Raw genomic sequence first — 17797 nt, forward strand, 5'->3', positions numbered from 1 at the left:
ATATATATGGGACTTAAAATCAACTCCAGAGACTTATTTGTAATCACAAGCTGTAAAAAAATGTAAATGAAATTTTATTTTTCTCTTAATTGTTGGGTTTTTAATTTATTAGTAAGTTGTGTAACATTGCATTTCCGAATGAAACAGCCGCACTGTATTTCTGAATGAAGTGGTTTATCTCTCTTTCTGTTGTTATTTTTACTATTTTAGTTGACGTGGTTTGGAAAACTAGGGTATCCTGATCACATGTATACTTCCACCCCGCCGCGAATCTTAGAATATAAGTATTTTCACATCACGCAAATGCTGGATCTGTACCTTAGTTAAGGCCACGGCCACTGCCTTCCCAATTCTAGACCTTTTCCATCCCATCGTCGCCATAAGACCTATCTGTGTCGGTGAAGCAAATTGCACGAACAAATTTAGAATATCAGTTCTGCTGTTTAGTTTTGCAATGACATAAATGAGTTTCTGGCAGAACATCTTACTGCCAAGTGCAATCTCAACTGCGGCATGAGGGAGCGTGTTGCCTACCCGTCCGTGATATTTACATTCTTAAGTAAATGTGTTGTCTCTAAAACTAGTTTTATTCTCAGTGTCAACAATATAACTACATCACGTCACGTGTCCTACAAAATATATGGGCTTCTTATTTAAAATTATTGCATACTAGACTTCTTAAAGTGTTTTAATACGACATAAATACTTCTTATAACATGGGGAAGAAGCATTCTATTATTGTCCGACGGTTAATAACGCGTGGATTATTGTTCCACTATGAAAACATACGGGAGGGATATTCACCATTTGAATCACTAGAAATTGGCCTGTTATAAATCATTTATACAAGAGAAGATCCATTTTTTCAAACATCAAAGTAGCAGATTATATATATTTCAGGCTGGGGGAAAGGTTCATTTCTTAACTGTCACATGATTGCACAGAGATATGTTTAACATTTCTTACTTAACATCACTTAATGACTACGTTTAAGCTACACAAGGAGTTTGTATTAACATTTCTGTTTCGAAGCAGTTTGATTCTCAAAATGTAGACCATAGGTCGTGCGGTTTTAGACAATGTTTAAAGAACAGTATTCTCATACTAGTAAGATCATTTCCTAATACCCTCCTCAATCTACGAAAACGCGTTTCTCAGGGTATATTCATAGCCTGTTCCGGAAATGACTGGTACCACATTTGGGAAAATGCTCTGAAGATTAATATTAAGATTAACGTATTCTTTAAATGGGCTAACCGAACCACCTGTCAGGACTGGGATCTGGTAGATTTTTTGAGAGAACTCGGCAACTTAAAACTTATTTCACAGTAAATACATAATTCTAAACCCTGCTTACAACAACTTCGCTGGGAAGAAAACCTCGTTCTCCAGTATCAAGTGGGGGACTTTATATCCAGAATTCGACGTTCCAGTTCATACGTTGTCCTGTTATCGGGTATACTCCTTTGAAAAAAATATTTGGTTTTACGGCTGATTTCTCAAATCTGTCTTAGATACAAGTCTATCTTAGATACCCGGACGTTCCATTCCATTTTTTTTCACCCTAGGAAGAATTTACCCAAGTCACTTACACTTTGGACTCAGCCTTGGTTTTTTCAATCTTTCACCACTCTCACCGTAAGTGTCTGTTGAACCTTCCTCCTTGTATTGTCGGGAAGCAAGATGACACTGAACTTATGATCGCTGAAGTTGAGGCAGGAAAGAAGGCCAACGCGGGTAATACATACAAGTAACGAAACGTTCGGACAACATCACATGGATAGAGATCGTGTTTTAGACTTTCTAAGATTTTGTACATATTTATTCACATTCTAGATGAAATTCAACTAGCGGTGGTCAACAATAGCAACCTAAATTTTCGATGGTTTCAAATGGTTGATGAAAATCAATGTAGAAATGCTATACTCTTTGGTGTAAAATCCTTGGGTTAAACAGAGGTGAGGCGTATAGTCTATAGGGGTGGAAACTTAGCTTGAAACGTGTACGAATGAGACTGACATGGAAGAAAAGTTTTGAGTGAAACGTCTAATGGTGAATCGGACAGGGACGAATGTATGAGGGAGTGAAAATAAATGGGTTAAAAGTCTAGGAATCAGATACCTTTCCAAAGCATAGAACTGATGAGGGGGATTTGGTTAGTATTATTCAGGCTTGTATTTCCAAACGAATTCTGTACAGTGCTTGTCACTTTTTACATTCAGCGCTTCCGTGGAAGGTCAATTAAAGACCAGCGAAAGTAATAAAACAGCACTAGCAATGAACATAATAATTTCCCTGAAATAACCACTGGCTCTGTGTAATATTCGTTATGCTTTGTTTTTATTTTCGATACAGTATGATGTGCCGGCATGAATTACCGAGGCAGACGTACAAGAACAAGGAAAATCCATGATGTCATAGTAATGAAACATTCATTGTATAATTCGTGTCGAATAAAATGGACTCCTGTTGGTAGCAATTGAAAGGCTCTGTAGGCCTCGAAATCGTATTTCCATCGGAGTCGGAAAAAGAACAAGAGTATGTCGGATAGGAAAGACGAAATTGAGGAGCTTGGAACAATCTCAGACTCAGTTAGGGGTTCCGTGATCACCATCCGTATGTTCCCGATTTGAGAGATCCTGGGAGCCCCTCTTAGTTGCCTCTTACGACAGGTAAGGTGTATCATACTGCCCGCACCTACGGGGGGAATTAAGAATTTGATGGGTGTGTCAGACGTCATTTATACTAGGTACTAGGATGAGGTTAGAATACTGTGTTCTTCCCTTCCTTTACAAACCATTGTATTGTCAACTCTTCCATTACTATTCTTGAGAGTTCGGTGGTCGACCTATTGTTAGTATAATGATCACCGCGGTACATGTGAAGCAAGAACACGTGGGTAGCAGCAGTGTGTGACAGTCCTTGAGAAACTCATATATATCAGTGTCATATAAAATTGAATTGGAACACAATCTCATGTATTACCATCCGTGTCACAGTACTGGTGTTACACTCACCATATAACTTAATGCGCTGTGGTTCCTTGTTCGATGTAGGGACGTTCCAATATACTAAAATATCGATACATCATTCGATGTAGGTAATCAATGACTCTATCGATATGTCGGCATTATCAGAAGAAAATATCGATAATTCCGGATATCATGATTTTTTTTTTTTTTTTTGCTAGTTGCTTTACGTCGCACCGACACAGATAGGTCTTACGGCGCGATAGGATGGGAAAGGCCTAGCAGTTGGAAGGAAGCGGCCGTGGCCTTAATTAAGGTACGGCTCCAGCATTTGGCTGCTGTGAAAATGGGAAACTACGGAAAACCCTCTTCAGGGCAGCTGACAGTGGAATTCGAACTCACTATCTCCTGGATGCAGGGATAAGAAGCGAGGTCGAATAGCATAAATGAAACTGAGGAGCATGTCACAAGTAAGTGGAAGCAATGCCAGGACTCAGCTAAGGGCCCCTTGGATGCGAACCCACATTCCCAAGATAGGAACCTTCCAATTACATTAGGTTAGTCGTTTTACTTCATCGAAGTAATCTTTCAATTTCGTTTTGAGAATGTATGCATGTTACGATGTACGTAGAATAATAATGCCCAGGTGTGGCCTTCAATTCAGAGGACGTTGGATCGATTTCCGGCCGAAAGTGTGATTTTAGCTGCGTCTGGTTAATTTTTCTGGCTAGCATATCTCTTCATACAGTGTCACCATATACCACAATACCAACCACAACTGAAATATGCAATTACGAATGCAAACCTCTACGTACGGTGGATGGCAGGAAGAGCAACTGGCTGTAAACTAGAGCCACCAGCAAGCCAACCATGGTATGAAAAAAATTTGGGAGAAGAACAACATGATGAAGATAAATTGAAAAGATAATGCACTGCTTCCGAAACAGTTTTCTTTAAACATACAATTAGTGCTAATTATTGATTTTGGATTAAAACATTCAAGGTTAATTAATTTTTAAATGTAGGGTTTGACTTCATTTCATTTGTATGTCAGGAACTTATGATTTTAGGGTTATTTATTGATCCGTTATGAAAAAATCTAATTAAAATAATAAGAAGAAGAGGGACGAGTACTGTCTTGCAGGAATGTTAATAACGTGAAGGTAAGATCTAGAGGATCACAACTTATGATTATTCCGTGATATATAGGTAAAGTGACAGCGCAATTAACGAGAACAGTGAAGCGGAACAGTACTGCTTCAAGCGGACCTCGAACCGAAGTTCTTTAGAACTTTATTTCCTGCTAGCTGTCTTCTTTTTCGCAACAGTATATATGTCTCGATCGGATAAGTAGCTGCCAAGGGTACCATCATCTCATCTGTAACGTATGTCTGAAATCCTTCACTGAACGTTGAGATTGTCTTTTACCAGTAAGCTCATCTAAGGCTTGCTTTATAATAGACATAACATTTACTCTCTAGCTCTGTAGTGAACTTATTGAACCAAGAAGTACACAATTATTTTTTACCAAGATAAAAAATATTCCAAGTTTAGGACGTAACCGATGAGAGTTTGTTTGTTAATATGAAGGACATGCTGTTCAGTGTCGACTTAAAACACTAGCACATATCTGAAAAAAGAGAACTGTTTATTAATAAAATAAAATAATATTTTTACTTACTTTTGTCGGACTCAGTGACCCAGATGGTGGAGGCACTGGCAGGTTCGATCCAGATTCAGTCCGGTTGTATTTGAAGGTGCTCAAATACGTCAGCCTCGTGTCGGTAAATTTAGTGGTATGTAAAAGAATTCCTGCGGGACTAACTTTTGGTACCTCGACGTCTCTGGAAATCATAAAAGCAGTTAGTGGGACGTAAAACACTAACAATATTATTTTTATTCTTCTTTCTTTCTTTCTTTCTTTCTTTCTTTCTTTCTTTCTTTCTTTCTTTCTTGACCCATTTACTCACCAGGGATGGTTTTTCCCTCAGACTCAGCGAGGGATCCAATCTCTAGCACCTCAAGGACAGTGTTCTGGAGCGTAAGACTCTAGGTTAGGGGATACAAATGGGGAGGAGGACCAGCACCTCCCCAGGCTGCCACACCTGCTACGCTGAACAGGGGCGCTGTGTTGGGATGGGAACATTGGAAGGGATAAACCAGGAAGAGGTCCCGGCATTTGCCTGGAGAAGTGGGAAACCACGGAAAACCACTTCGAGGATGGCTGATGTGGGAAGCGAACCCCCCTCTACTCATTTGACCTCCCGAGGCTGAGTGAACCCCGTCCTAAGTCTCGTACCACCCCTCAAATTTCGTGTCAGAGCCGGGAATCGAATCCGGGCCTCCGGGGTGACAGGTAATCAAACTAACCACTATACCACACAGGCGGACGTCAAATGTTCTTAAAGAGCAATGCATTTCTTCTTCTTCGTCTTATTCTTATTCTTTGCGATCATGGAGGGAAAATTAGCAGGTAAACGTGGATGTAAGCGGAGAAGTATCTTGGGTTCGACATCCACGATACACGTTATGGCAACTCTGATACAAGAAACACAGGATAAGATAAATTATTCCATGATGGTCAGCAACCTTCTACGAGGAGACGGTGCAAGAATAATAATAATAATAATAATAATAATAATAATAATAATAATAATAATAATAATAATAATAATAAGACGACTTTATTCGGAGCTGTCAGTAATCGCATGGCCTCAGCTACCGTGTGCAAACATAATAACTTGACGCCATCTGGCTGTCTGCTCGTCAATTTGGACGTTCCTTTTTACTCTAGGCCTACTAGATGGCAGAGCAAACGGAATCCCTCTTGGGCGTCTGTGACTGAGTTTTAGTGATTTTTTTCGGTAAACACGAAATGTGTCCCAGAGATCTGTTACATGCCCCCATCGTACGGCATGGAGTGTCGAATGAACTTTTTTCCGCCCTTCGAGGTGTGTACCGAGATAGGTGTACCAAAAGTAAGGGGAAAAGAAAGTTAAAATAATAATTATTCCATCTGTTCTACACAGGAAGAATGATTCATTCAAACTCTTTAGTGTGGGAAGAAAAGTAACTGGAGGTAAGAATAAATGGGTCTCAATTCTGTTGGGTGGTGCTTTATGGACATTAGATGTATAGAAATCCGGATATGAGCTTAGGTTGTAACTTGTTTCCTGCGAGATATTACATTATATCATTACTTGCTCATGTGTACTATTGCCACTTGTTTCCCGTGACTCACTTGTTTTAATCCTAGCGGTGAAAGTCAATGCCATGTCGCCTCCGTGTGTCTAGTTGATATTCTCTGAGGAGCTGTCCACATCTGTACCATTAGCCATCATTCGGCAAAGATCGCGCGGGGGAAGAAGAGGCTACTTAAATAGTAATCTTATGTACTTAATCAAAACTTCCATGAATTTTTAATTAGTTTAATGTCAAGAACTCGGATAGAGTGCTACATCGGTAATGGGAGCCGAGGTTATATAAGGTAGAAGAAGGCTCAAGATGGTCGCAGGCGTAGCTGATATAGCGCGACAATAGCTTAGTTCGTAGTAGAGTCAGAAACTGTTGCCAACTGTTGCGCACATTCAAATTCGCGTTCGTAATAGCGATTATCAGACTGACAGACTACTAATGTATTGTTCGTACAAGGTTTTTAAACTGTTGGCAACCATCAGCAAACCATTGGAACAGTTTCTGATGCTGACGAAAACTTTTTTCAGGCAGCGAGTGGGAATATGCCCGCGCATACCCAGTGCCATCTATCTTCGTTTCACAGCTGACCTCATAATTACTTCACGACCGTGATTGGTTGCTGAAGTAAGCTTACAAAATAAGTAAAATTGACCAAATATATAAATATAACCCCACTTCTGTATTTATGTCTAAGTATATATCCCGAGTTTCAGCTAATACTATTTAGTCATTCACGTTGTTATCTTACCGTGTTCATCCATTTTTAAACCTGAAGTTACGAATAAAATCCTGATTAATTTCCGAAGCTCACAAAATGCAAAAACACGTTAGTTCAGAACAGCAGACGTTTTCAACCACTTCCTTTCGCAATGGAAATTAGCTCGTCACATTTCGAACTAGTTGTCAACCACGCATGCGTATATGGGCGATAAATCGAACTATTACGGATTCGTTCCGCGAACAAACTTAATAATAACAGTTGAAGTGTTCATAGAAGGTATGTGATTGCCCTCAGGAAGGTCTCTTAATGAACCTAGAAGTGGCAGGTATAGTTCAACGAGTCAGACTGAAGTGTTGAATCACTGCAGGAAGTTTTGAATAAAATAAAATAATAAAGATGGGTGTGATTTTCATCTCAAAGATGGCTACCAGGTAACTTATTGCAGATATTCCCTATTTGCTGGTCCAATGAAAGTGCTACTAATTAATTAATCTTAATCGTATACAGGGCGGTCGGAATCAGCGTGAACCGGGTAAATGAATGTTAGAGGGTTGGTCACATTGATAAATAATTTGATATCTTACGCTCTTGTCATTTTATCAGTTGCCGGAGTTAGCCAATCAGATCACTTCGCGGGCGAATTCAAATGGGCTTCGCGAAGCGGTGCTTCTAAATTTTCACAGGCTTAAATGCACTAATCGAAGAAAAAAATTCGCCAGAGGAGGGATTGGAACACGCACGTCCAAGCTGAGAGGACCGCGCCATAGCAGGTACTCTATATTGACACCGGCTGAAAACCACGGTGTGTTTGTGTGTGATATTGATTTCTCGGCACGACTCTCAAGATAGAGGTATTGTGCTTCTTAAGCGTCGATATGCCCAGCCCACGTTGGCGATCAATATGCACAGTGTTCTTCTATCTTCACCAACACGGCAGAGTTGTTCGACGGTTCTTATTCCAGTCCATTCTTGAATGTTCTTGAGACATGACGTTCTTTTTCTGCCTGATCCTGGCTGTTCATCAATTTTGCCTTTTAAAATGAGGTGCAGTACTGCACATCTTTCACCACTTAACACATGCCCCAGGTACACAATTTTTCTGCATATGATGGTGTCAGCAGCTCTCTTTCTGAGTGTGCTCTCTGCAATATTTGTTCATGCTCTATCCAGGAGACTTGAAAGAGTGTGTATATACATACTATACTGTACTATACCATACTGTACCAAACAAAAGTATCGCTATCAATTTAAGAGTAAAAAAAAGAAATGGCGTATGGCTTTTAGTGCCGGGAGTGTCCGAGAACATGTTCGGCTCGCCAGGTGCAGGTCTTTTGATTTGACTTCCGTAGGCGACCTGCGCGTCATGATGAGGATGAAATGATGATGAAGACGACACATACACCCAGCCCTCGTGCCAGCGAAATTAACCAATGATGGTTAAAATTCTCAACCCTACCGGGAATCGAACCCCGGACCCCTGTGACCAAAGGCCAGCACGCTAACCATTTAGCCATAGAGCCGGACATTTTGAGAGTGAATTTAATTTGTGTAGACAGGTAAAAACAACTGTTTAATATTTTATATAACGAGAGCGTTGTATTATAAAAATTCCTACAACTCTCAGACATTCTTAATTTTCATCCCTTTCCGTACTATTCTTCATCGACGTCCATATTTCCCTCGTCCGTAAGAAATTTCCTTCACTGGTGGTTACTGCCGCCGCTACTTGGACAATGTCAATTGTGCATGTTGAGTAACAACGCCGTTATTGAGTGTAACAGTGACTAGCCCGACAATTAGCCGAGCTGCTACGGGAGTTGCTATGTATCCTCGCCTCGCCTGCGCTTGCTGTGGTGCTGCTCTGGTATTATCTTGATTGCTTCTCGCTTTGGGGCGACGTGTACAAATTGTCTGGTTTGTGGGGGGGCTTTACTAATACCATGGTAGCTATTGCCTTCTCCCTCTGCTTGACAGCTTCAAAAATTTCTACTCTCTGAAAGAGAAAAAAATCCGTAGATGAAATAGAACCCTCTCGTTATGGTTTCTCGTTTCGAAAAGTTCTTAATATGGCTTCCTTATAAGTAAAACAGATATTTGTGGAACTGATACATCGTTACGTAGTTTTAAGACATTTAAGAGAATATGCCTTGAATGTCATTCAGTTTAATAACTTTTCAATTTTTACGTTATAATTATTACAAAGCAAACTGCACAAGATGAAGATACATAGCAGGTGTGTTCCGGTTTACATTACTCGCAAGGATAATAATGTCGTCCCTCATGTACATTTCAAACCGTGAATGATCACACAAGGATCCTCTTTTTTTCCTTTTTTTTTTTTTTTACAATTTAGACGATGGTAACCGAAAATATAAAAACAATATTGTAAAGAAAGAAAACACTAAACGATTAATTACTTTTACAATTTTCGAAGACGCCGAGGCGCCGGAATTTAGTCGCGCAGGAGTTATTTTACGTGCCAGTAAATCTAACGACACGAGGCTGAAGTATTTCAGCACCTTCAGAAATGCCCGGCTCCGTGGCCAAGTAGTTAGCGTACTGGTCTTTAGTCCAGAGGGTCTAGGGTTCGATTCCCGGCCGGATGAGGGATTTTAAGCTTCGTTGGTTAATTCCGATGGTTTGGGGGCTGGGTGTGTGTGCCGTCTTCGTTATTAGAATTCTTCACAGATTGGGCGCCATCCTCATAGACGCGCAGGTCATCTATATGGTGTCAACTTGAAAGACCTGCACCAGGAGGCCACACGCCATTGTATACCTTCAAATACCACCGGACTGAGCCAGGTTTGAACCTGCCAAGTTGGGGTCAGAAGGCCAACGCCTCAACCGTCTGAGCCACTGAGCCTGGCTATAATTTAAGAATAGTAAAAGTCTTCGCATATCCGTGCATTATTCACTTACAACGTTCAGTAGTATAAAAGATTTTAAATTGCTCAGTGCTACCATGGAGTACAGTCGAAGCTCGATATCTCAAACCTCCATTATTTTAATTTTCAGTATCTCAAAGTAACTTAAATCTCCCGGTCGTTTGTCCTATTCTTCACGTGTATTTATTTCTCTATTACTCGAAATTTGGTTACACGAATTTCGCGATTTCTCGAAGCAAACGTTTCCTCCCTTGAAGAAAAAAAAAAAAATCTGTATCTCGAATTTTGTACAACATGAACTGTGCAATACGGCATTTGTGGTTTGTTAGGAAAGGCAGACAGTGAAGCTGGCAGCTAATATCACGGGAACAGGAAAACTAAAACTTTTAGCGATCGGAAAATCGGCGAAACTTCGCTGTTTCAGGAGTGTGAATTTACTTACCAGTCACGTACGAAAGCAACCCCCGAAGTCGTGGACGACAAGCTCCATTTACGAATCTCGACTGCATGGTATTGACAAGAAGTTTCGACGTGAGGGGAGGAAAAGTTAACAGTCACAAACATAAGAGACTAATGGGTTTTTGCAAAGATGTTAACCGAGGTCTGTTTCTTGTTTCACTCCTCTGAATACTGTACTATAAGGGTTGTAAATGAAGTGATGCCATAAAATAGAGTTTGTTCGTATACTTTTAAGTACTGTTAAAGCAATGTATTCAGCATAAGCCCGTAGATACATATGGTTCTATTATGTGCTACACAGGCTCAAACACGGTAATCTCTCTATATAGAAATTTCGATAACTCGAAATAAACTTTAGCTCCGGAGTTCATTCGAGATATCGAGGTTCCACTGTATTACAAGCACGTCAATGAGAATGCCTATCTGTCGGAGAAGATGAGTTCACTACACACCGTCTGGCAATATGGCATGTCAGACCTCCAGGACGCATTCATCTCACTTAGAAGAAGAAAATGTTATATGGACATGAAAGGCATTATTTCCATGTTAGAACACATTTTCTATAACTCAACATAATATATCCACGTTGCGCCTCGAAATACCGCTATGTGACAATGTTGAGGGGAGGAATACTGGCCCGCAGCACATGTGTCACTTGGAACGGAAATTCGTTGATACAGTTCAAGCAATACTGACCCGCAACACATATATTATTGTTAGAACGGAAATTCGTTGATATTCAAGCAATACTGACCCGCAGCACATGTATCACTTAGAACGAAAATTCGTTGATACAGTTCAAGCAATACTCAACGTTAGATGGCAGAAACTTTCTGGTCAGAGTTCTAACATGGAATACTATCACAGAGAGGATTTTTCTAGGCATAGAGACGATATTAATCATGGGAAACGCACAGGAACATAACACATGAAAGTGTTTCTTGAATTAAATGTTCAAAATGCCCTCCATTAGCACCGATCCGTGCATCAACCCGCTGTCACATTCAATTCCGGACACGTTGATATATCCCTGGAGTATTTCGTATTCATGTGGACTGGTGCAGGTGCTATTTAACTCACACCGCGTGGGTGGAGAACGCAGACGAATAATACAACCACGGTATCCCCTGCATGTCGAGCAAGGGATGAGGTTACACGAATTTACGTGTGATGGTAGCAACAGAGGGTGAATCAGTATTGGTTTTACAGTACCCGTGGTTAATACCACTATATGCGGAACACCACGGCCTTACGTTGCCTGTGATTTGTAAGTATCATTGTGAGAAACACCACGGGTGTGGGCGTTGCCTGTGATTACTACCACTATATGAGCGACACCGTGGGTATGCGTTTCCTGTGATTAGTACCCACTGTGTGAGGAACACCACGGGATAGTGATAGTTCCTGTGATTAGTATACCTATGTGAGGAACACCATGGCTTTGCATTGCCATTGAGTGGCGCCGTAATGCGAGAAACACGTTACCTGTGCGTATTACATTACCTGTGAGTAGTACCACAGTGTGTGGAACACCTTAAATCTACTATACTTATGTTTAGTACCGCTACATGAGAAATATCAGGGTTCTTAATTTCCTGGCGATAAGTTCCATTATGAGGGGCCGTTGACATGGATTTTGGACCCCTTTAGACAACAAGCATCATCAATTCAGGATAGAAGCAGCCCCTTGGTCATTTTTAAGGCAGTTTCTGGGAAGGTTGGGCATTACTGGTCGAATCCACTGATACTTTTAGTTCACAATCATTGTTCATGGTCATATTTTTAAAATTCTAGTCAGTGCATTAACTTTGAAATTTTCTTAACTTTCAATATTGCGAGTTGTATCCGCTGATCATATTCATCCATTCATTCTTCATCCTCACGTTTCGAATTCTGGTCAGTGGATGAGTTTTGGACTTTTAAATTCTCATTACATTTCGCAGCATTAGGGGCCGATGACCTACATGTTAGGCCCCTTTAAACAACAAGCACCATCATCATTATCATCATCATCAGCTATTTAGTGAATTGAGTGGCTGATATAACGTGACAATGTAGCAGTCGCTTGGTTCGACAATCCTAACGCCAAAACGCCTCCCATTTTACACAGAGTATAGTGTAAGATAGCGTATTACCGTCAGCTATCGACGTTAGGCCTATATGTACTGTAGACACAGTTGGACTTTGATGTCACTTGTCTCCCCACTGCCTGAACATTAGAGGAAACTCGTAACAATAATTTTTTTCTCAAATTACTGTGAGATATCATGCCATATTTCATCAACTCTTCTTGTTCTTACTCATTTACGAGCATTTTCCTATCCTCGTGGCCTCAACATTGCGTGAAATTAGCCTTCACACTTGTCTAATTACATTTCTCCCCGTCTCGTATCGTTTGCCGTGTGGCACCAGGATATCATAATGATTTATATGGTCGGACACTTGTGCCGTCCTCAAGTTTCTTTTTGTCTTCCAGTTTAAAACAGCAGATGTCTCGACTCTACCACACCTTGAGGAATGTCCACCTAGCATCATTAGTACAGATTGTTACTCACACTATGAGGAGAGGGAGGGATTTTATGCCTCTTTCTTCATCTTCTTTCTTTTTATTTCTGTGAACTAAATTGTTTTTCGCTGAATGTGCTATGTTTCATAATTAGATTCCATACAGAAACAACAAGTGAGGGGAAACGAATTTGATGATCCGTACTGAGTATCTATTGTGTCGATGGATTCAGGAATTTATAACAGAAAAGTTAAATGTAAAACTGTTTGTGAAACATATTTTGAATATGTACTTAATTGTATATTATTACATATCATTAGTTTGCAAATGATAGAAATATTATGTGAGAAATTTGGATCAAGAATGGTGCCAAGGTATTTCACATATTTTTTGAATATTCATTGCCAGGGATCTATAGTATTTTCCTTCTGAATTTTCTCTTCTTGAACACCCGAAAGTAGAACTGCTCTTCTCTCAAAAAAAGTTTCGAAAAATAAATATATATTTCAGACTTTTCATAATGTCGTAAGAGTTTGCAATTTATATCTTCTGCCAGTAGTAAAGGTCCAATCCTCCAGTAATATTATTTAATTTATTTTCCGGGTTGAACCGTGTTGTACTTGTACGCATATCACGTACAGTTTGCCGACGTTTCGAATACATTGCAGTATTCTTTGTCAAGGCGACTGAAATACCCCTACTCGATCCGAGGTAATCAGTCTCCCAGGCAGAAATTACACTACTAGAGTGGCCTTGATCTTGGCCTTTTATATCCTAGCCTATCTGGCTGACGAATCCGAATAACATAAACCTAGAAGAAGGATACAGTAATATTGTTTATTATTTTGAATTAATTTAAAATTTAAGACTACATAGGCTATAAACGAATGATGATCTTGTATTTATAAGACGAGTTTACATCATTGTTACAAGTACGCATTCTATTATACCCTCTTTCGTGCGACCTGTAATGCTTCACTTGAATTTCAAATCGGACTTTCTTTACACGTAATGTATTGTATTTGAACAACTACTATAACCACGAAAAAATTTCAGTGACTGCAGCAAGTAGGTTGATCGGATTCCGCTAAGTTTTCATTTAATTCAAAGTAAGCCATCATTCCCGATTCCTATAAAACTCGTTGTAGATTCCACTTCAATGTAGTAAGTCACATATAAGCAAAACTTTATAGGTGCTGTGACATTGGAGCAAATCTGTCAACAGGCTAGTAAACATGCCTTATTCTGCATTATACGAGTAAAGATTTTATTTTCTGCATTCCCAAAGTCGTTAAACAGCTTTAACTTACTTTGTGGTCTGTTACTGTCTAAAACCCCTTGTAAGATCATTACAAATTTTATCACCGTTTGCAATAATCGTAAACATACGAGGCCGAAGCCTGTTCATCGACAGATCCTTAATACCATGCAGGAGTATCTCAACTATAATGACCGTTGTTGTTGAGTCATCAGTCCATAGACTGGTTTGATGCAGCTCTCCATGCCACCCTATCCTGTGCTAACCTTTTCATTTCTACGTAACTATTGCATCCTACATCTGCTCTAATCTGTTTGTCATATTCATACCTTGGTCTACCCCTACCGTTCTTGCCACCTACACTTCCTTCAAAAACCAACTGAACAAGTCCTGGGTGTCTTAAGATGTGTCCTATCATTCTATCTCTTCTTCTCGTCAAATGTAGCCAAATCGATCTCCTCTCACCAATTCGATTCAGTATCTCTTCATTCGTGATTCGATCTATCCATCTCACCTTCAGCATTCTTCTGTAACACCACATTTCAAAAGCTTCTATTCTCTTTCTTTCTGAGCTAGTTATCGTCCATGTTTCACTTCCATACAATGCCACGCTCCACACAAAAGTCTTCAAAAACATCTTTCTAATTCCGATATCAATGTTTGAAGTGAGCAAATTTCTTTTCTTAAGAAAGCTCTTCCTTGCTTGTGCTAGTCTGCATTTTATGTCCTCCTTACTTCTGCCATCGTTGGTTATTTTACTACCCAAGTAACAATATTCATCTACTTCCTTTAAGACTTCGTTTCCTAATCTAATATTTCCTACATCACCTGCCTTCGTTCGACTGCACTCCATTACTTTTGTTTTGGACTTATTTATTTTCATCTTGTACTCTTTACCTAAGACTTCATCCATACCATTCAGCAACTTCTCGAGATCTTCCGCAGTCTCAGATAAAATAACAATATCATCGGCAAATCTCTAGGTTTTGATTTCCTCCCCGTGGACTGTGATTCCCTTTCCAAATTTCTCTTTGATTTCCTTTACTGCCTGTTCTATGTAAACATTGAAAAGGAGAGGGGACAAACTGCAGCCTTGCCTCACTCCTTTCTGGATTGCTGCTTCTTTTTCAAAGCCCTCGATTCTTATCACTGCAGACTGATTTTTATACAGGTTGTAGATAATTCTTCGTTCTCGGTATCTGATCCCTATCATCTTCAGAATCATTTATAGCCTGGTCCAATGAACATTATCGAATGCCTTTTCTAGATCTACGAATGCCATGTACGTGGGCTTGTCCTTCTTGATTCGATCCTCTAAGATCAGACGTAAAGTCAGGATTGCTTCACGTGTTCCTACATTTCTTCTGTAGCCAAATTGATCTTCCCCCAACTCAGCTTCAACTTGTTTTTCCATTCTTCTGTAAATAATACGTGTTAAAATTTTGCAGGCATGAGATACTAAACTAATCGTGCGGTAGTTTTCACACCTGTCAGCACCGGCTTTCTTGGGAATAGGTATAACAACATTCTGCCGAAAATCGGATGGGACTTCTCCTGTCTCATACATCTTGCACACTAAATGAAATAACCTTATCATGCTGGTTTCTCCTAAGGCAGTCAGTAATTCAGAGGGAATATCATCAATTCCAGGTGTCTTGTTCCTATTTAGGTCACTCACAGCTCTGTCAAACTCTGACCTCAAAATTGGGTCTCCCATTTCATCAGCATCAACAGCCTCTTCATGTTCCAGAACGAAATTATCTACATCGTTACCTTGATACAACTGTTGGATATGCTCCTGTCATCTTTCTGCTTTTGTCTTCTTTCCCTAGAAGTGGCTTTCCATCTGAGCTCTTAATATTCATGCACCTAGATTTCCTTTCTCCAAAGGTTTCCTTGATTTTCCTGTATGCAGCATCTACCTTTCCCAGGACCATACAGCCTTCGACATCCTTGCACTTCTCCTTCAGCCATTCTTCCTTAGCTACCTTGCACTTTCTATCTACTTCATTCTTTAATCGCCTGTATTCTTTTCTGCCCTCTTCATTTCTAGCATTCTTGTATTTTCGTCGTTCACCAATCAGGTCTAGTATCTCCTGAGTTATCCACTGATTCTTAGTTGATCTTTTCTTCCTTCCTAACATTTCTTCAGCAGCCCTACTGACTTCATTTTTCATGACTCTCCACTCTTCCTCTACTGTGTTTCCTTTGGCCTTTTCATTTAGTCCTTGTGCAACATGTTCCTTGAAACAATCCATCACACTCTTTTCTTTCAACTTGTCTAGATCCCATCTTTTTGCATTCTTTCCTTTCTTCAATTTCTTCAACTTCAGATGGCATTTCATGACCAACAAGTTGTGGTCAGAGTCCACGTCTGCTCCTGGGAAAGTTTTGCAATCCAACACCTGGTTTCTGAATCTCTGCCTAATCATAATGAAGTCTATTTGATACCTTCCAGTGTCTCCAGGTCTCGTCCACGTATACAGCCGTCGTTTGTGGTGTTTGAACCAAGTATTGGCGAGGACTAAATTATGGTCAGTGCAGAATTCAACCAGCCGACTTCCTCTTTCGTTCCTTTGTCCCAATCCAAATTCTCCTACTGTGCTACCTTCTCTTCCTTGGCCTACCACTGCGTTCCAGTCTCCCATCACAATTAGATTCTCGTCACCTTTGACATATTGTATTAAATCTTCTATCTCCTCATATATTCTTTCAATTTCTTCATCATCCGCTGAACTAGTAGGCATATAGACCTGCACTATTGTGGTGGGCATTGGTTTGGTGTCTATCTTGGCGACAATAATTCTTTCACTATGCTGGTCGTAGTAGCTTATCCGCTGCCCTATTTTCTTATTCATTATTAAACCAACTCCTGCATTACCCCTGTTTGATTTCGTGTTGATAATTCGGTAGTCGCCTGACCAAAAATCCTGTTCTTCCTGCCAACGTACTTCACTTATACCAACTACATCTAACTTTAGCCTATCCATCTCCCTTTTCAGATACTCTAACCTATCACAACGATTCAAACTTCTAACATTCCACGCTCCGACTCGCAGAATGTCAGTATCCATCTTCCTGATGATCGCCCCCTCTCGTGTAGTCCCCACCCGGAGATCCGAATGGGGGACTAGTTTACCTCCGGAATATTTTACCCGGGAGGAAGCCATCATCAGTACATCATTCATACAGAGAGAGCTGCATGTCCTCGGGAGGTGGTTATGGCTGTAGTTTCCCGTTGCTTTCAGCCGTGTAGCAGTATCAACACAGCTAAGCCATGTTGAGTATTATTACAAGGCCGTATCAGTCAATCATCTAGACTGCCGCCCTTGCAACTACCGAAAGGCTGCTACCTCCCTTTCGATGAACCATTCGTTAGTCTGGTCTCTCAACAGATACCCATCCGATATGGTTGCACCTGCGGCTCGGCTATCTGCATCATTGGGACACGCAAGCCTCCCCACCGCGGCAAGGTCACATGGTTCGCAGAGGAGGCCATAATGCAGTAATTCTAAAGATTCCCTTTCGCGAATCTCGTAAGATTTGAATTTGTCAGTGCTTTAATAGTGCATCTGATAATTCATATCATTACTATAAAGTAATTTTCTATGGATCCATTTATTCTTTTGGTTAAAAATATAAAATTTGTACAATTTAGTAATAATATTTTACAAATATATACATAAAAATATATATGTATATACACACATATTTTTGTGGGGTATCTAATTTAGAGTGGGAACTTATGTTCATTTCTTCTTCTTAGGCGTTTTGAATTTACTACATCTGTTATCCGCCTTTTAT

The sequence above is a fragment of the Anabrus simplex genome, chromosome 9 (genome assembly GCF_040414725.1).
Source record: "Anabrus simplex isolate iqAnaSimp1 chromosome 9, ASM4041472v1, whole genome shotgun sequence".
NCBI classification, from domain to species: Eukaryota; Metazoa; Arthropoda; class Insecta; order Orthoptera; family Tettigoniidae; genus Anabrus; species Anabrus simplex.